The sequence below is a fragment of the Ammospiza nelsoni genome, chromosome 1 (genome assembly GCF_027579445.1).
Source record: "Ammospiza nelsoni isolate bAmmNel1 chromosome 1, bAmmNel1.pri, whole genome shotgun sequence".
Lineage (NCBI taxonomy): Eukaryota > Metazoa > Chordata > Aves > Passeriformes > Passerellidae > Ammospiza > Ammospiza nelsoni.
The window spans coordinates 104,486,996-104,512,957 of NC_080633.1; the positions used below are offsets into that span (position 1 = coordinate 104,486,996).

The following is a 25,962-nucleotide window of genomic DNA, read 5'->3' on the forward strand; positions in this document are numbered from 1 at the left end:
GGCAATTTGTCTCCCAGATACTGCCAAGTGAAATGGAATTAGATCCTCGAGGCTACTTCTCCATGGTGATTGTAAATATAAAGTTGGCTATGATTTTAAAAAGAAATTAAAGCTTTTGGGTTGTTTCACTCACACATGTTTTATGAAGAGATTCTAGGCTAGATTATCAACATTTTAACAGACATGCTTGCTTTATTTTAGAAATTTTGGTTCTTCATTTCTATAGTATGACATCCTAATGCAAAACTTAAGCATTTGGAATTAAATTATGTTTATTTTGGCATCCTAATTTCTTTCTCTAGAAGCATTTTCAAGTACTTACACTCTGTGCTAACATTCAGCAGCAGCTTGCTTTGTTTGTTCTGCAGCAACGTGAAATTAAAAAGTGGCTTTGCAAGCAGCTACCCAGTAGATTAAAGGCAAATGATCCCATTTTCTGATGGAGTTTGGGTCATGTTGAAAAAGTGATCTCTTAGTACCTGTTGTAAAAGAATTTAATTTTATTTAAAAGGCAGCAAACAGAAGTAGTGCCTTTTCTTCTTTCTCCAGGTGGGCTCAGTTCCTGCTTCTGAACATTGCTAAAAAGAATGACCTGAAATCCAGACTAACTGATTCAGTAAAGCAGAAAAGTTTCATTACTGGCCTGAGCTTCTGTGGCAGCTCTGTGCTGGCGTTTGATCATTGGACTATAGTGATTCAATCATTCCACACAGCTAATTTAGTGTTTTTCTTTATTCACATCACAGGAGATTAAGTGAAAGTTGACCAGGGCTTGCCTGCATAGCCAGACTGAGCTGATCTGTATTCCTGCATGCAGAGAATGAGGTCCTGGCGTGTGATCAACCTTGTTAGCAACCACTGGGAAAATCTCAATGTAACCTGACAGTCAGGAATTTTGGGAATGGAAAGAGGGGAGATCATAAGAAACAATGCTTTTTGTTAAAGAAAGGAAGATAGTCCAATAAAAAACTCCTATTTCAAGAAGCTTTGTATTGAACAGAAGCACTTATCATCATAGTTTATTTTTACAGAACAAGATGTATGGCAGGGACACAATTCTTTTCAGTGAAGCAGCTGAGTCGCTCAGTTTTAAAGATGAATTTGGTAAGGAGAAGAAACAAATTAAGAAGGAAGCTAGGTAAAAGCAAGCAATTAAATTTAAAGTACCTAATAATACAGATTTCATTATTGTAGTGCAACAACAAAATTACTTTCCTAAACCATTTCATGTTTCTACTATTACTAGTAAAGGTGGAAAAAACACTCCTGTATTGCTTTCTCACACTTCTCTAAATTCTCTCGAGCTGCTGGAAGTGTCTGTTGTGCAACTGTAGGCAGCAGTCTTGCAGAGAGTTCTAGGGCAGGTTTTGTGGTGACAGGTCAGGTGAACTCCTGTGCCATGCACTAGTGTGTCACTACTGTGATACTCAGTGGTTGTTAACTGAGGATGGAGTGACACTGTGCAAATGTGATCATAAATATTTCAAGACCCACTAAAAAGTCCAGCAGAAAACAGAGCTATTCTAAAAGTGAGAACTTTGATCTTCAGCAAGTCTTTGCATCTTCCCTCCTCTGCACTCGTATTTACAGCCAATGCTCTGTTTGGTTCTTTTTTGTCCTTAACATCATTTTTGCCTTTTCTTCTTTTATTTCCAGTTTCATTTCCATGTTTAATGTGGGGTTTTTTTGTCCTTAACATGTTTTTTTCCTACGCTCATAGCTGAAACTTAATCACAGAGCGTGTAGATTCTTTCCTGTGATCACTCCCAAATATTTTATAAAACAATCATAATGAATCGTCCCTCATTTTCTCTTAACTGACTGCAAGAAGTAAAAGAAGAGCTAGGTAAGCAAAAATAATATCAATACTGACCTATGGTTCTCTGATGAACATTTGTGACCTGATTGTTGTTGGTGGCCTTTGTCTCAATTCTTAAGTATTTTTTGTTTAAAATCTAGCTGCATCACCATGAGTTTATAGTGGTATGTTCTTCAAACTAGGAACTATTTTTATGTATCTTGGCTCATTTGAAGGTAATTTTTTTTAATGATAGTTGCAGTCATATTTTATGTCTGGAAATTTCTTACATTTGAATCACTACTGTTGTAGATTTTACTGTCTAGAGCAACAAAAAGAGAACAAACTTCACTTCATAAGGTGTTTTTCATTAAAACTGTGTCATTGATCTCAGGAAAAAAGGTTATTGTTCCTAATAAAGGAGCTTGCAAGTAGTCTGGGAAGTATTTCATTAAGCACAAACCCAAAAGCTATTAATATTCTTTTGTCTTCCTTGACAGGCAAATTTTATCTCACAGAAAGTGCAGTGCTCTTCTTGAGCCCCTTTTATGACTTCACTGCAATATTTGTCACTTTTGAGAATTATGGTAATTTTTGCCATTCGTTCAGATGTTTTACCTAGGCTCTAGCCTGTAACAGACTGAAGGGTAATGAGAGAAACAAACTCTGTCCTGAGCATACTGAATTACATCATCTTGTATAGAAGGGGGAAAATAAATATAAAACTATATATTTTCTGTGGTCATTTAGATGTTTCACCTGTGATTCAAGCCTACCAGCTTTGGTAATTTATTGATGAAATAATTTAACAGAACATTTTAATATACATGTACTGTAACTGCTTTGGATGGTAAATGGATTTTTCTAGACTACCTTTATCAAAATGTATAAACATGGACAGATGTGGTGTACACCAAAACCTTTAAAGCCAGAAGCCCTCTAAGAAGAGAATGATTGAAAATATACTTTTTATTTCAGACTGCTAATAACCATTCATAGGTGAATAAAATTTTCTGAAATGAAGCCACAAGATTGATATTGGATTACTTGTTTTTTTCAAATGGTGAAGATGATTTCATATTATTTATGGAGCAGCTGGCTCCTGAATTATTGGATGTAAACATTAACAAAGTACCCTATTCGTCCTGAAAAACCCTCATACTGTCATAATAGCAATCTGGATAATAAGACTGCCATCCAAAACTTCAAATGAATGGATAGAAAGGAATTATTTTGAAGTTGCTGAGCTGCACAGTACAAGAGAATCCTACTGAGGCAAACAAATGGTGATCATCTACAGGAAATTCACATGGAATTCTCTTTTCCAACCACAAGTTCAAGCAGCCAACAAAATGCAGTGACAAAGACTTAGAATAAGCAGATTGAACCTGTGTTCTTTCTTCCTTCCTTCACTGTTCCAAATGAAAGCATTTTTTGGGTTTTTTTTAAATTTCATTTCTTCTTTGAGAGGTCTATGCCAAGTAAATACTGTGAGGAAAAGATGGACATGCACCAGTGTCAAGCAGGCTTTCCCAGTCCAGCTTGGACAGCAGGACTCACCTACAGCGTCATGGCTAGTTCCTCACAAACCCGATGGTTGTGGTGACGTGTCCATGTGCTGTGAAGGTGTTACTGAACAAGATTCCCATCCGTCTTTCAGAACAGTAGCACTGAAGGTGAGGGAGTTCCCTAAACTCGGAGGAACTTCAAACCATCCCGCATTTGAGGACCCGGATACTAGAATGCGTGACAGGTCCCAAGGTTGTGCTCTTGATCTGCCTTTCTCTATGGACTGACTCAAAGAGAGCTTGTAAAGACTACCTCCTTAACTTATGCACCAAAATTCAGTGGCCCTGTTTTTTCTTTTGTGAGGAATGTTTTCATAGTAATTTTTGAAATCGAAGTAGAAATTCATCAGAGTAGGTGAATGGATAATTTTTATCCAAATGGTCATAAACCCGTCCAAAGAACACATGCTGCATAATGTAGCATGACTTCTTTTTGCAAACTGTGTCTTGGCTGTTTCCCAATACTTTGTATTTTACCTTTACATCCAACACTTCTGTTTTTACAGGACTGTAATTCTCATGGGACCTGAACAGTTGATGTCACATGCACCAAATACCAGGCACAGTATCAAGGCCATGCCCCTTGTACTTCCTTATTCCTCCCCGTCTCAGAGTATTTCACAGTGAAAGCAGTCATTTTTTATATTTGTAATGCTTCTAGAGAAGTCATCTGCCTTCCTGAAAATGTTCAAAAATTTGCATTTCACAAACTTTAGCATAACAGTCAATGTCCCTTCACAAGCTATGTGTTGTCACTCGCTTTCCAGTACAACACATCACACCCATTTCACTGTTAAAACTTGTCAACAATGGCTTCTACCCTGTAATTATGCAAAAAATGAAGCAATTCACAAAACAGGCTGCTGCTAGGAGTGAGGAGACTATGTTATATTCCTTTGTGTGCTCCTTCTCCAGTGTTGGCTGAGTTCTTAGGAATCATGTTTAATCAGTTGTCATGTGGTTGTTTGGCACGTGCAAGGCTGTATTGCCTGACAGGCAATACAGAAGCAGCCCAACAGCTCATTAAAGTGGGCACCCAGTTTGCATAACCAGTGGTTTTGATGGAAGAGGGAATCAATAGCAACTATCTATATTGGACTTTGCTGCAGAAGAATAAACATTGAGGACTACTGTGCCTGTATTACTGCATAGAGGGAAGATGTACCAACAGATCACTGGTGACATTTTCAACCTACCAGTTAGGTGGAGAACTGGGGCACTGTGACCCTTTGATGTTGTTTTTGCTGTCAGACAAATTATGAGAACACTTTGGTCAGGTAATTTTTGTAGTTAGTAAAATCTTACCTACTACACTAGATCAAAGGGAAATATGTCTGTGCCATTACCAAAAATTTATGTTTTCTTAGTTAATGATTATACATTATTATATATTGTATTATTTTCTCTCAGCCAAACATATGCTGGCACTATCATAGCCGTTCAACTTACTGTGGTTTTGCTGAAGGGCTAATCTTTAGTCAGAACTTTTTTTTCCCCGTGGAAATATTTACTACCTAATGCTTGGAAATATTTATCTCTAATGAAAAGGAAATATAGTGAGGCAATTAGCTGACAGTGAATTTATTTGCTGCCTGTTTAAAAAATTATACCTTATCAGTCAATAGGCTTGAGACACACTTTTGAGAGATAAGTGCCTGTGTTTAAATTATAGGAGGCCTCCTCAGGGTGACTTAGGGTATGTGAACACCAACAAGCCTACCCCTCATTACTGCAATATTATTGTTTGCCATTTTCTTCCTTTATCAAGCCTGAACATACTCTCAGAGGTGAAAATGTACTGAGCACAATGATCGGTTTGCAGTAATGTTTTTTTCCCCTCTCCATCTGTACTATCTTATATTTGTTGCTATAAGCAACAGTCCTTTGAATTGCTGTATTTATAAAGCTTTAAAATAGGACAGATCAGAGCACACAGTCTTTGTGACAGGCAATTTTTCTCTGTTTTCTGCACAAAAAAAAAAAAAAGGGCCTGTGGAAAGATGCTCCCTCACCTGGATTTACAGTAATCTTTGTTTCTCCAGAAGCCCAGAGTTTGTTTGCCTCTTCAAGGACAATCTTTTTAAAACTGGCAAAGGGAAGAGGCTGTGTGTCAAAACTGATTAAATGTGTCAGATGTGATAATCTATTGCAGAGGTCTTTAGCCCTGTATTCTCAGCATCCATGTTGAAATGTGGGAAACTTGGCTTTCTTTCTCAGGCAAAGCAAGTTGCAGTCTTGTTAGAATACTTATAACTTCACATTCACATGGTAGAAAGGTAAGACCTCTTTCCATTTGCATTTTAGAAAATAATTGATATTTCTATGATATACTGAAGTTGACGAGTGTGAATAAGCATTCAGTCTCATTGTTTAATTTAAAAAGGAGTTGAAGAACAGCTGTATTTTCACTGGTGATTATGTGGTTGCTTTTTAATTTTATTCAACTATTATACAGGAAAAACTGAATTTCTGACAGCTTTTGAGGGGATTCTTATGAAATTCCTGTGTTTTTCATACTCTTTCAGATGTGGACCACGAGCTGCAAAAACAGCAGTAGTTTTTATAAGATGTTAAACCAACTGTGTTTATCTAGAGGACAATTTACTACAAATTAGCATCCATCTCCTGACTGGAGATATAATTCAGGAGGAAATAAACATCTCGATGTAGTCAGAAAGAAACCAACTTTACTGATGGTATAATGTGCAGGGAATATGATTATCATGAAATATCTCCAGAAGCACTATTTATGAAATCATTATATATTTATATCTTTACCCTTTCATTACATTTTTCAGATATATTATTTGAACATGAGCAGTACATGCAAATATGAATTTGAAATGTTAGGATTCATAATTACATCTTTAATAGAATTATATGAAAATAACTTTTGAAACATTAATATATATGTCATTTTCTTTAACAGCTTGATTGCATGAAAGAGCTTTTCTTTACCTTGTCACAGAAAGCTGATTTGATTTGAATTGAGCCCATAGATGTCAATCCAAAGTGCAAGAGAATCAAACTGTTAAAAATTTTTAAGAGACTGTGAATTATCCCCTTCATAAATGATAAATTGCTCATTTTTATTGTGCTACACTTTAAGGTTGTTCAGTCTTTGTAAAATGTTTTGCCTATTCAATACAATGAAAAGAAATAGGGTAGTATTTCAAAATAGCTTTTAAAATTACTTTAAGGGACAATGAATTCCGCTATTTTTATTTCAGAGATTCTGTGTCTAAAAGAAGACCTTAGATGAGAGTTCATGCCATCTGTAATTGCTTCTTGTTTTATTTTGCAAGCAGCTAATCCTTTTTCCAATATAGCAGCTTTTCTTTGTCATTCAGAGGAGCGCACAGTTTGGACAATGCTTAGTGAAATCAAATCAGCTCCACAGTTATGAAGCTTGGCTGCTCCCCAGTCTTCTTCTCTCAAAAAAGGGGCATCTTCAAAAGTAAAAGAACAAGAAAAAAGCCAACAAAGAAACAAGAAAATAGTTCAAGCTAAAATGCATTCAGTGGGGTAGGATTAGGGAGTGGCTATGGGTGCAGTTGAGTTGTGAAATCCAACAGGAAGGGGCTTGGGGGCAGATGAGAGGAAGTTGCAGGTGGAAAAGCTCATTTCTACGTTGCTACTGCTGCAACAGTATGTTTGAGTAATCTGTTAAAAATAGTGAGGATAGAAAGACTTTAAAGTAAATTTTATCATAACATTCCCCTAATGAGTGTCTTTGCTGTGGAAGGAGGGGGAAGAGGGGGAGAGGTCTGCTTTTCAGTGGTCTGAGCTTGCATGTTGCACAGGAGGTGTGTGCAACCGAGCGAGCAGTTCCTGCCCCAGGCAGCTCCCTCCCCTGCAAAGTCTTCTTGGAAATACAGGTTTTGGCACGTGAACAATGCTTAGGAAGTTTTCTTCCTTCCCCAGAGCATATGGGTCAGTGGTTTGGTTTCTGAGGAAGTTAAGATTTGATCATCTCCTTATGTTGTTGGTGAGTAGAGTATACAGATATACAGGGATGGATTTTTGCAGGAATACCTGGGACATATGTGGTACTTCCCAAAAAATGCACAACTTGGGAAAAAATTCCCTCATTCCTTCTGCTGCTGCTCACATCTGAATTATGCTTTTGCCCATGAGCTTAAACGAAACATTTTCTGTCATCCTGCTGGGTTCTTCTAAGCATGGTATCAATGTGAGTTTTTAAGAGCTTAGCATTTTCCACTGCAACTGATCCAGCTAGTCCAACATCAATACAATCATTTCTCCAACTGCAAACTTATAGTCCCCTGCTCAAGTACTAACATTAATAAATTTTATCAACATGGAGCTCAGAGCTTAGATGTTCTTGCTGCACCTTGTGATACCGTGACAAACTATTTGAAACTAGCTCAAAAATACTGTGTAGTGCTGCAGTCTGGAGCAATCTAGACAAACCCAGTAGCATGTTTCTCACAAGTTTTAGAAGTTTTGCAGTTAAGCAGTTCTGAAAAATAGTCGATTACGCTAAACTGAGGTTATTTTCCATTGATAAATGATAGTATAAGCAAGGCTCTTACCTCCTGAGCTTAATTGTGTTTTCTTTCATTGTTTGATTGAATTCCTCTATAATGTTCCATACTTCTTTTTCTTCCACTCTCTTTCTCAAAGCCATTTTTTGAGGGACTATTTTTAAGACAGTTATCATCCTATGGCCAGTTCATCCCCCATTATTGCTACTCTTGCAGTGTCTAAAAGGAGGCAGTAATAACACAAAGCTTCCTGTCTCAGGGACATTATGCATCGTTCTCTGCACAAATATAGCCATATTAGACTGTGTATAAACTGGTAAAATAAGCCATGGGAGAGATATTCTATGAAATGGATTCAGATTGAAGTGGTTTTGTGTGTTTGACAAGGAAATATTCATATATGAGAGCAAATGTCATGCATGGGCAGCTGCAGAATTCAAAGCAACCTTGCTTTGGGCAACACTGTTCCACATATGCATGCACTTTGACTCTTTCTGGCTAAGTATGCTTCTAGAAATTGTAAAACCTTTTCATCCAGCCTCTGTTGGATAACAATTTGAGAGAGTTACTCTGTCAATAAGTAAGTGTTTTTAAAAGGCAAAATACAGTTACTTTTCAATTGAAAAGATAGAGTGAGATGGAACTTGGGAATCTGGCATTTGAACTATTGATTGTAGTATTCCTCAACAAGAGAGGCAGTCAGAATGAAGCACTTAAAATAGCTGATATTGCACTGTAGACTAGGACAGGGTAAAAAGGCTTTTGTGATTTTTCCCTGGTAACGTTTCCCATTTCTCACAGCATAAGTACAGCAAGGGATGAGCTGGTAGATAGGTGTTAATGTTGGCTCAATTTGTCATTCACCTGAATGACATTTTTGTAAACCTATGTAGACCATCCGAGTATGTAACAATGTTTAGAAGATTAGGATTGCATGTGTTTTCCTTCTGAAAGAATAAGAATTTCCATATGTTCCCAGAGCAGAAATCTATAATGAGGCATATCATCTGGTTAATTGAAAATACTAAGAAATGGGGCAGAAGGGGTTGTGAAATACCATATTTTTCAGGCATTCAAATACAGCATCTTTCTGATAGTCATCTCAGTTGAAATCCAGTGGAACATAAACATTTAATCGCCTTTTAGTACGTCTGAACATCTTGTCCTTCTATCCTTGCACGTGCCTTTCTAGATTTTTGAAAGTTTGGCATCTAGGCTTTGTGCCTCAGATGACTGAGTTGGTAAATTGTTTTCACCCCTCTCCTGAAGACCATGATCCATTTTGCAAGTAAATTAACATTATGAAGTTCCATACCATTTTCTCTGTTCATGCATGGAGCTTTAGAAATCAAAGGAGGATACTCTTCCTGAAAACTGCCTAACTGCTGTTTTGTGCATACAGAAAAAAAATCCTGCAACCTTGAAATATTGATTTATTGTAAAGATACAATTTTTCTTGACTTTTTTGGGTGAAATTTATTTTCATCAGAAATATCTGACACATTTTCCTACCAATCTAATTCAGTCCCAACTGAATTCCATTTTTTATCCATCCCTTCATCATGCAGTCAAAGTGAGCTCTATTGAGGGAGCTCAGCTGCCTCTGGTATTAAAGCATTTCCTGCTTTGGTAGCATTCCCCCTGCTTTAGCTGGCTTTTTTTTTCCCTCATGCACTTATGCTGTGAATCAGGGCTTTGTTCCATTAATGCATTGCCATCAAAAAAGACTCCTGATACTATTATGGTGCTGCTGTTTAATACAGGGGTCACTACAGTATGCGGGAAGTCCAACCAATAATCTAAGACTTACTGTTCCAGGCATTGTACATATAAATATATATATATATATACACACACATTTAAAAAAAACCCAAACCACAAAACATTCCCACTATGGAGAATTGTTACAAGAGATGCAGTCATTTAACAAATCCTTAAAAAACTGTGATCCAGTCCCCCACCACCAAATCCCATCATGTACCTCCCTCACATGACAAAAATAAATGTGTATCTTATGAATACATAGACACACCAGCTGGTTCTGTACAGCCCTCTGGATAGTTAAAGGGAGGTGAAATGAATCAGTAATTGTGTTGTAATTAGTGCAGTTAGGATTTCTGACCTCCTCTTGTGTGTCTGGTACTCAAAGAAAGTGAGTCATTTTCAAACTAAACTGTGCAATTTATTTGGAGATTGTGGAAACAGCAAACAATTTGGGAAAGGCAAAAGAAGGAGAATTATTAATCCTCCTTCACTGCAGAACCCTCTGCTGGTGACAGGATGAAAACTTCACTTGCATTTGAAGAGCTTGCTAACCTGAGGCTACAGACATTGAGAAAACCAGGACTGTCCTATTGCAGTGGACTGTCACATCACTACCCCCATCTATGCAGCCTTGCACAGGCAAAATTGCAGTCTAGTTATACCCAAACTTTATGTTTAGAGGCATTGTGAATTTCTGTATATGCATGCAACTAACATAAAATACTAAAAGGACAGTTAAAATGGAGTGAAAAGGACTCCTTCATAACATTCAAATAGCTGTGATCTGGAGAAGTACAGGTTGTGTGGAAGCTCTGTAAAATATAAAACCATGAGGGCCCTGCATATGAAATCGAATTTCAGAGAAACAGTTTTAAATTGGGTGGTTGGAAAAAAGACAAACTGCTAATTTTTTGGTTCTTCAGGAAGTTTTTAAAAAACGTATATTGATATTTGAGTTGGGATATTTATAATTTCTTTCATATCTTATGATTACTTTGAAAACTGTTTTAACTTTCTCAATATGCTTGTATGGCATAATTAAATAGACACAAATTCTTCTGATACTTTTTTTTTTTTTTTTTTTTACATCATAGAGAAACACAACCCAGAAGTGCATAGGACATCTTTGTCTAGATTGTTGCAAGGAGGCTACACTTGCTTGTTGTGCTTCTGAGCCACTTATGGCATTGAGAACAGCTCTACAAACACCAACCATCCTCATTGATATTGTATATCAATCCCTCTGGTTTTGAGTAATAATAGCTTCCACTACAGTATTGCCAATGAAATTGTCTGTTATGGCACTTCAGTTCATCTCCCTGTATGGAATGACGCATCAGTGAATTGGTTTCAGAACACATATGAGACCAGTTCAAATTTTTACATACAAAATCCTTCATTCACCAGGATTTCAGTATTATAATGTTTAGGATCTCGAGGTACTGTGTGGTTTTCAACAGTTTTCTGCCAATCACAAGTTGAAACATTTTACCTTTAAAATGGAAGAAAGTATTGGGGGGAAATGTGGCTATAGAAAAAGAAATTTTAATTTTGATAGTGGGCAAATAAGAGTCAGGAAAGGTAGCTGCTTGCTTAGATGAGGTGGATTGGCTATAGGCCAGTAACTACAGCCTCATGTGTTGCCTTAAGCTGGACCTTTGAGAATTGAAGTAGATAAGCTCTCCTACCATGGCAGCAGTTCTATGGCTTGGATCTTCTTTGACCTTCCTGGTTTTCATGTCTGTCGCAATGCAGTGCTAGGGTATGCTGGATATTGCTACAAAACATTCTTTCTGATAATTATTCTTGAGGAATAAAAATCTTCCCAGATAAAAACAGTGTTATTGAAGGACGACTGGAGATAATGGGATGTAAGGAAACTTTGGTTATTGTTGCAATCAGCTCTGGTAAATCACACAGATTTCTGTATAATTTTTTATTTATTTCTTTTTGGCCTGGCCAACCTTAACACACCATGCTTATTGATTCTGGGATCCAATAAAGGTATTGCACAATAGTAGTTCTGAGCAATGTATAGAAAGTCTCTTGTTTCAGTTCGGTAAGCAGGATATGATATTGGTATCTATGTTTCTTCTCCTGATGTGGTTGTTTTGAAAGTTTTGGCAGAGGTTGTAATCAACAGAGCAGTAGATACATGTTAGGTTCAGGCCTGGTTTAGAGGTTTGGCTGAATTGTTCATCTGGTACCATAAAACTTCAACTGAAAATCTGCATTTACAGAAAGCCACAAAACATTCAGCCAGGTAACAGGGCTGATTTTTACCAGCCTAGAAATGAAAACAAAATCAGGTGAAAGCAAATCATGGTGAAGATATTTGATGAAGTTCTATTTTACCAAGTTTTTTTTGTAATTGTAATAGCAATTTCTTTATAAAAGCAATTTGCAATGAATACGAATTATGCACAGTGATGTCATGATATGATGTTTTGTACAAAGAGTGCATTAAAAATCTTAAACTGTGACTCATTCTGGTTGCAAATGCAAAATCAGTCTCACAATTTTATTTCTTCAGGCCACTCGGAAAAAAATGCTAGGAAGCTATTTAAAAACCCATCAAGTCATACTTTATTGGAGAAAAAGCCAGTAGTCATTGTAGTTGCATGTCAAGTAAAGGCTTTTTTTCTGAAAGTTTTTTTGTTTTCCTGTTAAAATTATTTTTAAATAACATCTATTGTGCCTGCTTCTTAGGAAAACTTTCCCATTTTTAGAGCTGACACGACTGAAGTAGTTTGATTGCTTGAGGCCAGAAGTCTAATTGAAAAATGATTAATAAAATTAATCCAGCATTCAGAGTAGTGATTTGAATTTTCATGACAAGCTTTCATTTCTCCAAGTCTTTACACTTGACTCATCACTTTGTATTTAACTTTTTGATAAGTGGAACTTCAGTGGAGAAGTCTATGTCAGTTTAAGTGAACGCTCTTCCCATGTGAAGATTTCTTTGCAAATTACAGGCTGGGGTTTATGCATGGACAGTCTGACCACCCTAGCAATGCCTATAATGTGCCATGTGGAGAAGTTTTGAGTGCCAGCATATTTAAGTGAAAGCTACCATTTAGTGATGGATTCAGCACGGCAGTTCTCGGGTTGCTGTTGATAATTGCTGTCCTGAGATGTGCAGGATATCTCTGCTTCGGCCCGCGCAACTGAAAAACGAGTCTGGACTCTTCACTTTTTGGTCTTGAGGTTGTTTATTAGTTCTTAGCTATAAAATTCTCTTTCTGCCCAGCGGAGGTTTGTCCTACAGAGCAGCCACAGGCACTCTGACCGCCCCCGAGGTGGTGTTGTCCTTTTATACTACAAACTACGTATAACATATTTACACTTAATTCCCAATACCTATCACCTATATTAGACAGTGCACTTCTACTCTAAACCAATCCCAAAGTCATCACTGCAGAAAATGGAGAAGAAGAAGAAGAAGAAGAAGAAGAAAGGCTAGACACGCCCAAGTTGCTCCATCTTGTCCCCATGACGCCCACACCAAAAATCCCAAAATCTACATTTTCACCCTGTGATAATTTTATTATTACACTGTTCCAACCTGTATGACTTTCAGGTCCTCATACAAAGCTGGCAACTTGCTTCAGGGGTCATAATCAAATCCCAGGAGTTCTGGGCAGCGTGCCAGGGCCTCCAAGCCCCCCGGCGGGGTCCTCAGCAGCTCTGGACACCCGGAGGGATGTACTGAGTTCCGACAGGCAGTCAGATGCTCAACACCTTGACAGACATGGTGTGTGAAGGAAGTCCAGAACACAAAATGGATTAACCAAAAGCATGCAAATCTACACATTTGATGTTTGTATAACCAGTGGTTGCTACAACTGAGAGTAATTTAAGTGCTGGAGAACTTAGATACTGTATTTTTCTGGTATTTTGAGTTCAGTAACCTAGAATGAAAACATCTCTGAACTGATGTCTTCAGTAATGTAGCAGACAGAAGCCAATATTACCAAGCAACAGTTCAGGCCGCAAAGGAACAAAGTGAACACATTCAGACATTAAGCCAACATTATACAGAGACAGTGCCAAAGACATTAATTGCTTATTTTCCCAGTGCATTTATTAATCATTTCCTCAAGAGCTTATGTTAAAAAAAAACTCTGAATGATCCATCACTGAATATGTTATTTTATAAATATTACTGCATTTTAAATATAAGAACTTTAGAGACACAGAGTTAACAAAAAGTGAACTTGAAAAGTGAATAGTAACAAAGTTCTGAATAGAAGAATTTTTCTAGTGGGTTAGGGAGTATGTTAGTATGGGTTGGGAAAATTAAAATAGAAAATACTCAGTAGTTTTTGTGAAAATTTGGTGAAAGGAATTTTTTAATATTGAGAATTGATTTTTAGTCACAGTAGTTTTTTAACTAAAAAATGGAAAAAGGCAAGGGCCCTCTGAAGAAACAACCTGATGATATTATGAGGATGGTTTTCCATTTTAAGATTGTTGTTTTCCATTATGCAGAGTTTACCAAGTGATCTGTCGAAAATACTGTGGATATACTTAGGATAATGTCAGTTTTGTTACAAAATCTTCATTAGAAATGTGAGTCATGCACCATGTAGCACCCAGCATGTCATTACAAGCTTAAACAATAAAAGTTTTTGTAGCATGTCATGAAGATTTAGCTACTGGGGGTATTTTCAAATTCTGTGTGACTTCTATGAGATTAACTAGCCCAGAGACAGTAAAAAATCACCTATTCTTGTGAAAATTCATGAACTAATTTTTTCTACATTCTATGACCATTAAGTTTCAACTCTGAATTACATCTCATTTTAATATTCTCCATTGAAGGATAGTGCTCTCAATGCCTTCCACAATCATAAAACTCTGATTCCTTGACCATAGTTATGGTAAACAAGATAAAGTACAGAATGCCTAAAAAGGTTACACCTTGCTTGCCTTAAATTCAGAATTAAATCTTAAAGATAACTTCATAAATAATAAACAATTAAAACAGTGGTAATTCCCCAAACTAAGAAAAGGGAGACTCGGAAAAATGGAGTATAAAAAGGGCTGATAATGTGCCAGAGCAAATTAATTGAAAATTACATATGAACTCTGATGGACTTTTTGAGCATTATTAGATGGATTGAACAGTGGTACAGCAAGATGATTTCGACTTCTCTATCTCTTAGTATATGCATCCATCAGATTTTTCCGCATTCTCTATATTTAAAGAATGAGAAAAAACCCTTATATGTTATGCTAGTAAAGCTATTAAAGCATCTCTGCAGACTGTTTTGCATATACTGGCAGGCCAAAGAAGATAAATCCATCAAAAAATAAGAAACAGAAATGCATCTCTCCAAAAAGTTGCATCAAAACTTTCTTCTCATAAGGAAAACCTTTGATATAATAGAAATAATAGTATCTTCGAATGTTAATATTCTTGCTTATGATGATGAATGCTAACTTAATTTTTCATCTTTTGTCCCATTAGTTATTTTTACCTTTTACTATATAGTTGTACATTTAAACTATCCTCATTACTCATTGTATAACTTCGAAAGTCATAGCACAAGTATTTTGTTTCCTTTTCACCTGCATTTAGTCTTTCCTTCTTTCTTTCTTTCTTTCTTTCTTTCTTTCTTTCTTTCTTTCTTTCTTTCTTTCTTTCTTTCTTTCTTTCTTTCTTTCTTTCTTTCTTTCTTTCTTTCTTTCTTTCTTTCTTTCTTTCTTTCTTTCTTTCTTTCTTTCTTTCTTTCTTTCTTTCTTTCTTTCTTTCTCTTTCTTTCTTTCTTTCTTTTCTTTCTTTCTTTCTTTCTTGTTAACTTTCAGATGTTTAACTTTTGGCAGAAATGATGTGCAAGTTCTTCTACTCATCCATTGTGTGTGTTTTTATAGAACTCAAAACGGTTTTATTCTTAGAGCAGCTAATCTCTCTGTCCTTTTTGCATGTTTCATACCACTACATGCTTTCTCCTGCTCGTTTTCCATCACTAGGTACTCTCTTCCAGTTGCTTCATCCATTTATGCATGATTTTGGACTTGGAAGAAGTGATAAATGTTGTCTCCTCTTTATCACTCAGCTCTTAAGTTGTTCTGACAGCAGAAACTGCTGTTCCAGTTAGAGCAGGTTCTTTAGGTCATCAGAAAGCATTATCAGGAGCACCTTTCCACTTCCAGCCTTACTGCACTAATGCTGTTGCATCAAATGATTCCATTCATTAATTGGTCTAAGGCAGCATCCACCAGAGCTTGTAATAACACACACAAGTATTCTATCACAGTGGATGTTGAAATTATTACTTCTCATTTGCAATTCAATGAAACTGTCATTTTTTCCTTGAGGTTCTGCCTCTATTTGCCATATGTTCTCCTTAATACAAGGAGTTGGGCAGGACTTCTGGTATCATTCATTCACTTCATCTCTTGCTTCATTTTCTCACTGTGGAACAGGCTTTCTGCAGCTACATCCCCCTGATTGCTGTCTGTGACTGCTTTCTCCTTTTGTTTTCTCTAATTAAGGAAGTTCACTAGCAACATAGGCTTCACCAGTATGCAGCTCAAATTTTTTGTTATATTTCTACAAATTGCAGCTGTAGTTGAATGTTATATAAATGATTAATTAGTACTTATTACTGTTTTACATTTCCTAAATACTGCACAAACTAACTAATCAAGCAGTCAATAAATGAATTAAGCAAAAAACAGCACACAGTTACAGTAGTTGTATTCTCTCTTTGACATTCTCTTGCATGCTGATATGCTGTGAAGTCTATAATCAAAAAAAACTATGTATAAAAATTCTCCTGCATAGGTGATGTTTTTCTCAATTTTGTCACAGTAAAATATAATTGAAAACCAGTACTTGCGTAGTTAGATGTAATAAACCTTATTACATTGTGTGGGTTTTTTTAAAAAGCTCTTTGCTTCAGCCTATGTTCCTGTTCAAATCACAGCAATATTGGCAGCCAGTGAGAGCAGCAATGGGCCAGCAGAAAACTCCTAATGTACCTATTAGGGTAAATGTACCATATTCACAGTTCCATAAAATTGTCTTCATATGCCCTGCTTATTAGCACAAAATAAACAGAAAATATTTTTAGGGGTCAACCTGGCAGTGTTGTCCATTAATTTTCTTTTAAATAATAAAAAAATACATACATAATTAAGATAAACTTTGTGCTATGTAACTCTTCATTTGCTGAGATGTGCATCAGGAGCTTACACTTGCCATAATTTAAGCCTGGGACATATACAGTTATTTTGTACACTGCTGAATTAGCTTTGTTGACAAGTTAGTTTGAACTGCCTTGGGTCTTCTGTACTCTCTTTGACAAGACAGAAAAATGCGTGGTTTGCACTGATTTAAAAAAAAATAAAATTAAAAAAAAAAAAGGCAGTTTCTCTACCAAAAAAAGGAATGCTTATCTGTGCAGGACATAATCCCTACTGTGCCTTGACTAACAAAGACAGTTCAGTTTGGTGGGAATTCATGCAGGAGTACAGTTTCCCCCATCTTACCACCCAGTATAGCATGATGGAAAGATAATGAATTTTCTGTCGACAGCTTTTTTTTCCACATCAAGTGCAACTAGAGCCTTGTTCAGGAGGTTTGAAGGTTTGAGTTTTAAGTACAGCGAATGGATGATGACTGAACATAAAAAATTGTGCACTCTATGTGAAAGCCATTACCTAGCCAGATGTTTTAACCATGGAAACTTGCAGGGAAAGTTTCTGTCATGTCCACACAGTGATGTTTAGCTTTGGCTCCAAAGCAAGAGCAGAATTACATGGATCACATGAAGAAAAAGAGAGAGAGAGAGAGAGAGAGAATTTTTTACCAGGAAAGAGTAAAGAGAAATAAACGTCCTTTTAAATACTTTGACAGATGATGTGTTACGCAGATTGATTTCTGGTAATAGAAATTTAACGTTTATGAAAAGGTATGATTACAGTATCAAAGTATCCCCTTCTTTGCAGATTCCTAATATTGCTGCACAAGTAGAGTTCTTTACTACACAGCACACTTTTCAACAATTTCAACTGTGTAATTGAAAGTTTCTTCCTGCAACAGCTGGATGCCATTTTTTAACATGTTCAGTGTCAAAAACTGCTCAAATGCCTCATGATTGCTATTTAGGCTGGAAGCAGTTTCTCAGCATTTCAAAGCAAAGGGATTTTTGATGATTGCAGGGTAGTATTTCCTGCAATAAAATCATGAGGTGAGCATGTTTAAAATTCACATGTAAGTTCTGGAAGATGTACTCTGAAATTATCTACTTTTGACTGCGTACCAGGAGAAACAATAAACCTTGGGGCTTTTTTATTGTCTTCTACTTCCCATCATGTTGTTTTGGGGAATAGAGAGATGAAAATTCAGAGTGGTTTAAAATCACAGTAATTCTTGAAGTGCTACTGACATATTTACTGCTATATGTGTTCCCAAAAGGGAATTGATGCAATGTAAAGTCTGTATGAGAAATATGGAGACCAGGGTAGTTTGGGAAGGACTGATATATTTCTGGAAATGTTACTTGAGGTACACAGATTTTTAAACCTATATTATGTTCCAACCATTTCTATGATGTACAGATACTTTAGTTTTAAATTTCAAGGGATGAATAAGTATTTGAGAGAAAAAGATTGTAGCTGATTTGTTTGTAACATTTCACTTGACTGTGCAGGTGCAATGCAGAGACTTTTATCATATATGAGGTGTGAATAGATATTCCTCTCTATACATATGTGTCAAATGGTAAGGGGAGTTGGATTCGCAGGTCTCTATACAGTGCTTCACAGTGAATTTTTTTAATATATAATAATTATGGCCTAAAATTTCCTTCCTTCCTTCCTTCCTTCCTTCCTTCCTTCCTTCCTTCCTTCCTTCCTTCCTTCCTTCCTTCCTTCCTTCCTTCCTTCCTTCCTTCCTTCCTTCCTTCCTTCCTTCCTTCCTTCCTTCCTTCCTTCCTTCCTTCCTTCCTTCCTTCCTTCCTTCCTTCCTTCCTTCCTTCCTTCCTTCCTTCCTTCCTTCCTTCCTCCCTCCCTTCCTCCCTCCCTCCCTCCCTCCCTCCCTCCCTCCCTCCCTCCCTCCCTCCCTCCCTCCCTCCCTCCCTCCCTCCCTCCCCTAGTTTCAACTGTATTAATGGCATGAGCAATGGAACAAAACACAGTAAAAAGTTTTATTAAATTAAGGGATTTTAAATATTTCTGTTAAAATGTATTCTTGGGGTGGTGGTAGATACAGAAAATTGTGGATTTATGATTTTTTTAATTTGGCTCTGTTTGTAGTTTTCTGCCTGCTTTAGAGCCAAATTCTTCACTCACACTGCATGAAAAATCTCACAGTGGGGTAGTCAGGTGAGGAGCTGTGGAAGCTTCTCTTTATTAAGAAGGAGGTTGGGAATATAAAGGCTTTATATAACTGATTCTTTCAGTTACAATGAAGAGCAAATTAAAACCATTTACCTCCAACTAGAATAGACTGCAGAACTTCCCCCTAGTGCTGATGCAGGAACATTTCATAAGGAATATTTTATTCCTCCTGTGGATTAATGTTGAGGGAAAGCCTGTGCTTGGGATTTTTCCTTTATCTCATGTGGAGACTTATAACTCAGTTTCAAAAGCAATTAATATTTATGAGGTTGGGCTGAGAATAATACAACTGCAATGAGACAGTGAAATGTCTGCCATTCACACACTGCTGTATAGTGGTAAAAATACATATTTAAGTTTGAATTAATTAAATTGCATTTAATCCTTTCTCTGTGAGCTTGTAAACAACAGCTCATATCAATGCTAGTGTACATTGTTGGCAAGTGACATGTACTGTCAGCATAATTTTAGACACATTTAATTTCTTGCATAGTGCTTATCTCTAATACAGAACTTTAAACTTTTTCTCATTGGTGTGCCAGCTGCTAAAATCAGAAGGTTTTTCCAAGATGCAATTTTTTTGTGCTTTCTATGCAGAAACAATAGAACGCAGATAGTGATTGTGCAGTGACTTCCCAAGGCAGCGTAATTAAAAATCACACTTTGCAGAGCCCTTTAATTGGCATTGATTTTAATCCTTCAGGTTAGCTTATTTTCAGTTTAAAGTGAAGAATGATCAAAAGACTGTGACTCTATAATTGGTGGCAAATACAATCAGGCTAAAAGTGCTCATCTTCTGAGCCTGCCTTCCCGAGCAGGATAATGGAAGATATGAGCAGCTTATTATTGGCAACCTGGTGCTCCAGTTGTCTTGGGGAAAATAAGTGGTTTGCTCTGAGTATGAACAAAACCTTAATGTGTTATTATTACTGTAGATCAGGAGCTGAGCTGTAGACAGTGAAATATTGCATTAATATTTGCTGTGCTTGGATTAGCTGAATTGGCAGTGCATTTAAGTAGGGACTTGGGCTTTCTTATTATTTACTTAATTATATTCGTAATTTACTGTGGCTGAATACTCAGCATGATTTTTAATTGTCTGAGGGAGACTCTTAATTTTACAAATGAGGTTCAATAAATGTGTGTGATATTGCAGTCTTGGCTTCATAGGAAGAAGACTGAATTTTCTGCTCATTGCTAAGCTTTATGGTATTCCCATTACTACTACACTAGTGTGGTTGTAATTAAATTTTTAGAAGTTCATTTGCGTGTACTTACTAGGCAATGCCAATTTCTGCAATTATTATTACTTTGCTATCATTTGGGTAGCAAATATGTGAGGTTCCTGCCCAGTACTTTAAAAGTAAAAAAAATTATTGATTCTAATGGCTTAATATGCACTAAATCATCATCTGAAAGAGGCCTCTTCTGAACATCAGAGGTTATCTGCCATTTGTCACCTCAGATATTCACCCTCATTGAAAGGTTGCAGTATATATAAAGCCCCACTAAGTACAGCTTTGTAATGGAACAGATTTGGGTTGTTAATGTAGGTCAGTATCTTGATATTGTGTACAGAAAAATGCATGGTTGTCCACCTTCACTGTGAATTACTTTAATAAAATATAAGAAGAGATGAAAAAATAGTGGAAAAAAAGAAACAGGCAAAAATTTAATCCATTTCCTTTACAGTATGTATTGTTAATGAAAAAATATGCATATGAGCAGAACCTCAGGAGTGTGAAGAAGCATCATTTAGAAGAGAAATCAAATGGTTTAGTAAGTAATAAAACACTTGAAGACCTGCCCTTCATTTCCTCATTGAAATTTGGTTTAATGATAATGATCACACTGTGAATTAGTGTTCTGCACAGGAATGGTATAGATGTGATTAGAGTCTGTTTCTCAAACACACAGATTCACAGAATAATTTACCTAGTAAGGAATTATAGGCAGTTACCAAGTTGTGGAGGGTCTTGTTCAGCTGAGTATTCGGTATCTCCCATGATGGAGATGCCACAGGCTCCCTAGGCACCTGCTCTGGGTTATTCTTTGCTCCTGTTCTTTGCTGCATTTTCTTCCAGTTTTTTTTTTAACCAATCTATCTAAAACCACCAAAAAATTATAAAAATCACCATCAAACTCAAAAGTATTTTATACCATGCTCTCTTTCATGCACTGGAGATCAAAAGAAAGAATATACAAACGTATCAAACATATCTCTTAGCCTCCTGATGGCTTGAACTTTGGGTCTTTCTGAGCTACATGTTTCTAAACACTTCTAGCTACCTAAATTGAGGAAATTCAATTTTCCCACACTTTTCCTTCTCTTAGAAGGTATGATTTTATCTCCATAACCTACTGTGGCAGGAGTCCCACAGTACAAATGCACTTTGCAGAAAGAGCCACCCCTCTTTGTTTATTTGTTCAGCTTTCTTTCTTTGGATGCCTTGTGAAGGCTGACCTAGAGCAGAGGACAGACAGAGTTAAATAAAGTAGGCGTTTATTAAAAGGCCTTAACAGATACACCGTGGTCAGTACAAAAGCCCAGCCAGGGCTACATCCAAGATGAACCCAAAATGATCACAAAATGGGCAACTGGTCCTGAGATTTCTTACTTTTATGAGTTCTGGTTCATTAGCATATTGGAGTTACTTGTCAGTTGGACAACAGCTTCAGGTTTTGAAGTCCCATCCTTATTGTTTTTCTCTCTTCAGCCCACGTTATGGTCTTGTGCCTGAGATTGTCCTTGGTCCCCAGCTAGAGTAGGAACTGTTTTGTCTACCTACTCTGTGAAGAGAGCTTACTATCCCTTAATATGAAGCTCAGAACTACACACTAAAGAAGTACAGAATCTGAAAAATAGAAAAGCTAAAACCTGAGGCATCACTTTTTATGATGTGACTCTTAATCAGCTTGATTTAATGTCCTATGGTTGTTTTCATAATCTTCCATGATTCAATTTCCTCTTTTTTTGTAGTGTTACTCTATTCATTTGTCCCTCACACAGAAGTCGTTCTGTGCGCTCCATCATCATCTTGGTTTTATGCGAACCTCTTCTGGTTGTACCTCTCTGATTAAATAAAAAATAGGGGAAGTGGTCAGAGAAGGCTAGCATGTATAGACATGCACAAATAAGAAAGACCAAAACATTTGAAGAATTAAAGAAATTTTAAAACTATTAAGTCAATGTTGATTTAGTTTGGGCTGTTGACAGGGATAGTGCCATCTCTTTGTACAGAATCTGAAGCATAGTAGTCCATGGCCATCTCTGAAAACTCTGTCATATATACTTAGATGTTTGCAGAAAGTTACTTTCAAATTTTCTCTTTTTTACACTTCAGGCAGTGGCTTACAGTATGCTTAACACTTGGGTGCTGCAGGTGATACCTTTACATTGCCTGCCTTCAGTGCCTCTGTCATCACTAAATACATCTGACAAGTTAAAACTTCTCTTATCCAGGAAATTCTGTCAGCTAAGAGAAACTCATCTGAGTCCAGCTTCAGCAAGGTTCTCAACCAAATCTTCAAGCATGGGAGTTTCAGTGGGCTCAGAGAAGTCCTCACAACTCAAGGCTCCTCCTAAGGACATGGAGGATTTGTTCCTTTAGAGATTTATGTTTGTAAGCTCCCTAAAGAGATGTTATAAGAAAAAATCAATCCAGTTTACTTGCTACAATTAAATATACTCAGTCAATTTTATACTCTCAAGGAAAATCTGAAATGCTTATGATATAGTCAATATTATAGGCAAATTAAAGCCTTCCTGAAAAGAGATCCTGACAACAGGAAATCTGTGCATTTCTGAAATAATTTAAAGGCAGTTTCTAGTTCTGTACCTCTCTCTTGACCCCACTGCCAATCTGATAATTTTATCATCTCATTTTCCTACTTGGAACATATTGTTTTCTCCCACATCTGACAAAAAAAACAACTGTACTTCTGTGCAACCAACCAAGAAAGACCAACTGTAGAGAAAGAACTGGAAATTTAAATTTAGAATTAAGAAGAAATACACTAAAGAATGTTACATACCTCAAGGGAGAGTCAGGCCCTTAAAGCCAGCTCTACACAAAGTGCTGTCATTGGAGTACTAGTACTAAAAACACTAGAATGTTTCTATCCTGACAGTAATGTCAGAGACTCTGAAGCAGTGTCAGAATTAAGTTTATCTTTGAAACAGGATTCACAACAAAAATAAAGAAAGTAACAAAGTGGAGGCTGCAGCTGTCATCTGTTTGACTGCTTTAGAGGTCAAGGAATTCCCAGGAAAAATCACCTCTTGTGTACAGAGGCTATTCCTGTCCTCTTAGTGGTTACTTGAAAGAATTTTGATCCAAAGCCTGATGTTTTACTAGGATGTGCATCCCTGTTCCAAAGGAATTAATTTATGGAAGTTTTTTAGCCTGTGGGAAGTGGCTAAAAACTCTGACTCTGATTGGGTTGGTTTCTTCTAGTTTTATAAGCATGAGTTTGTAATATTTTCGGGTTATTTTTGCTCTGAAAATGTTTACTTGCTTTTTCTGACAACTAGACCCCAATAGCTAACTGTGGTGTGGAAAGGTATTTCTTTGAATGAGCATCAAGTGATTAAAATAACTTAAGAACGTATCAAATAAGTTATTTTAGTGATAAATCATCAGTATAATCCAAGGCTAGTATCAAAGCACCCTTAGCTGTGAATTTATTTTCTTTTGATATGCTTTACAGCAAAATTTTTATTTGAGACGTTAACTGCTTTTACAAGACAAAATATTCACACTTATTCTGGCTTGTACTTTCAAATTGTTCCCATAAAAAAAGGCAGAATAAAATAGGCTAGACCTTTAGGTGATCAGAAACAAAACTTAAATAGTGAGATGACTCACAGAGAATAAATATAGAACACAGAGGAAAGCCATTTATTTTTGTTAGCCTCCATAAGTAGGACTGGGGAAATAAAAGAGAAAAACATGTATATGATTTTGCTTACAAGAGAGAGAAAATGGCTCATGAATAAGTATTTTCAGTTTATATAGTTTTAAAAAATTATATCTTTTAATGTGCAGTGGCTTCCCATTGCAATTTTGTCCCCTACCCATTGAATGCTGGCGTGGGAAGCACCATATATACAGCTGGGTGGTTCAGGTTTTCTCACCATTCTCTTCTGCTTTTCCAGACACAGGCAGCAGGATTCCATGGTGTTTTATGTAGAGTGAGAAAAGGAAAAGTTTGTGGAAGGGAGTGAGTAGGGGAGAGGTGAACTTGCAGAGATTTACTGAAGCAATCACATGTAACCAGTCTTGGTATCTTTTGGTCAAAGAGCCAACAAACTCCTCATGCGTTGTGCAGGGAGAGTAGGAAGGCTGAGATGGCACCACAAATGCACCATTATGCAATCGAAATATTCTTTTTTTTTGTTGCCAGAAGGAGAGTTTGGAGCCATGTGAAAACCTTGCCATGGAGCATTGCTATAAAACATCTCAATATTGCTGTGGTTTTTAATGAATACATAGATCCTTGCCATGTTAATAATTTTATCTTGTTTCAGACCAGTAGTTTTAACTATTACACTTTGATTGCGTTTCAGAACAGTCAAGCATCAAGTATTGGAACTGACATCTGAATTAAAGAGTGTGCAAAAAATCTCTTCCCTCTTTAACTATTGAAACAACTAAAATGGAAAACTGACTAAAAGAGGTGAGTCCTTTCCTCTGATGTCTCCATTTCCTTGATGTCTCTCTGCATTGCTTTTATTCATTTTCTCCACAACTGCCTCCTGCAAAGGCAGGGAGCCAAATGATTGTGAACTCTCAACTGCTTTAATGGAAGTGAAGGTAGCTAGAAAATTACACATATGATAACCCATCTTTGTATTTAACTAGTTATGAGGGCTCTGTTAATATTGGGCGTCTTTGAATATTGTGGCGAATGATTTTCAGAAGTCTGATATTAATGTAGAAATGTATATATATATAATATAAACTCATATAAACTTAAATGATGAGTAGAGCCCCATAGAGCTGGATGCACCAGAGCTGTGGAGAGAGTGTAGGGAATGTAAAAGAAAGGATTGATTTGGCCTAGAGGAATGTAACAAAGGGGAGAGGTCAGAGAGAAAAATAAAGTACAGAAGACAAGCATGGCAAGGGGTTGCAGCATCTTGAAAGCAACATTGAAATGGCCTGGAAAAGCTCTGGTAGGGAAAAAAACTTCCTTTTCCACCGTTTCCAAAGATATTTTTACTTGGGTTTTTTTTTCTGTTTGTTTTGGTTTGTTGTTGTTTTCGTTTTTTTACACTAAGAGAGACCTGATAGGACATACTGAAGATAAGCTGACCTCTAGACTCTGGAACAGAAATGGAAGAGCAGTGAAATGTCTACATATAGGGAATTATTGGTATTTCCCAATTAACCATACTGAGAAAAATTGAAATAAATTCCATATCCTGTTTCTTTATGACTACATGGAGGCTTAAATATATATGCACTAGAAACAGGGAGAGTTTTTATGTCTTTTTAAAATGATGGTCATTCTGCCTATGATTTGGTATTATTTTAAATGTAACTCTTAGAGCTATATTTGACTCACTACAGTTCAGTTACACACAATTTCATTGTAATGTTAAATTAATATGTTAATCATATAATTGGTTATGGGTATTTTAGTTTAGTTAGGTATGATGCTGTACTTCAATTTGTAAATTTTCCTGAGTGGGGCATGAGTTTAAGAAACATTTTACATCTTGCATGAAATATTTTACATCATAGGAATATTTGTGTCACTCCAGAGTGATCTTTTTTCATTGCTTTCCATTGGTGCAAAAAAAATCTATGGATTGCTTACTTTAAAAATATAATTTCTTACAAATAGAATGTTATCTAATCATCCAGCAGCTTTGCACTTTAGTAAATGTATTTTAAGAGGAGAAAGAAGCAAAGTGTTGAAACAGTTCCATTGCCATAAAATGTATCTATGATGATTTATTATATGT

General features: G+C 36.5%; 1 long non-coding RNA gene across 1 annotated transcript in view; it reads left to right on the top strand.

Moving 5' to 3' along the window:
* Positions 1-24,670, top strand: part of LOC132079519 (uncharacterized) — a 150,303-nt gene extending 125,633 nt beyond the window's left edge. The window contains exon 3 of the long non-coding RNA XR_009419427.1: positions 24,559-24,670. This is a non-coding gene — a long non-coding RNA (uncharacterized LOC132079519). The remainder of the gene's footprint in view (positions 1-24,558) is intronic.
* The last annotated feature ends 1,292 nt before the right edge of the window (positions 24,671-25,962 follow it).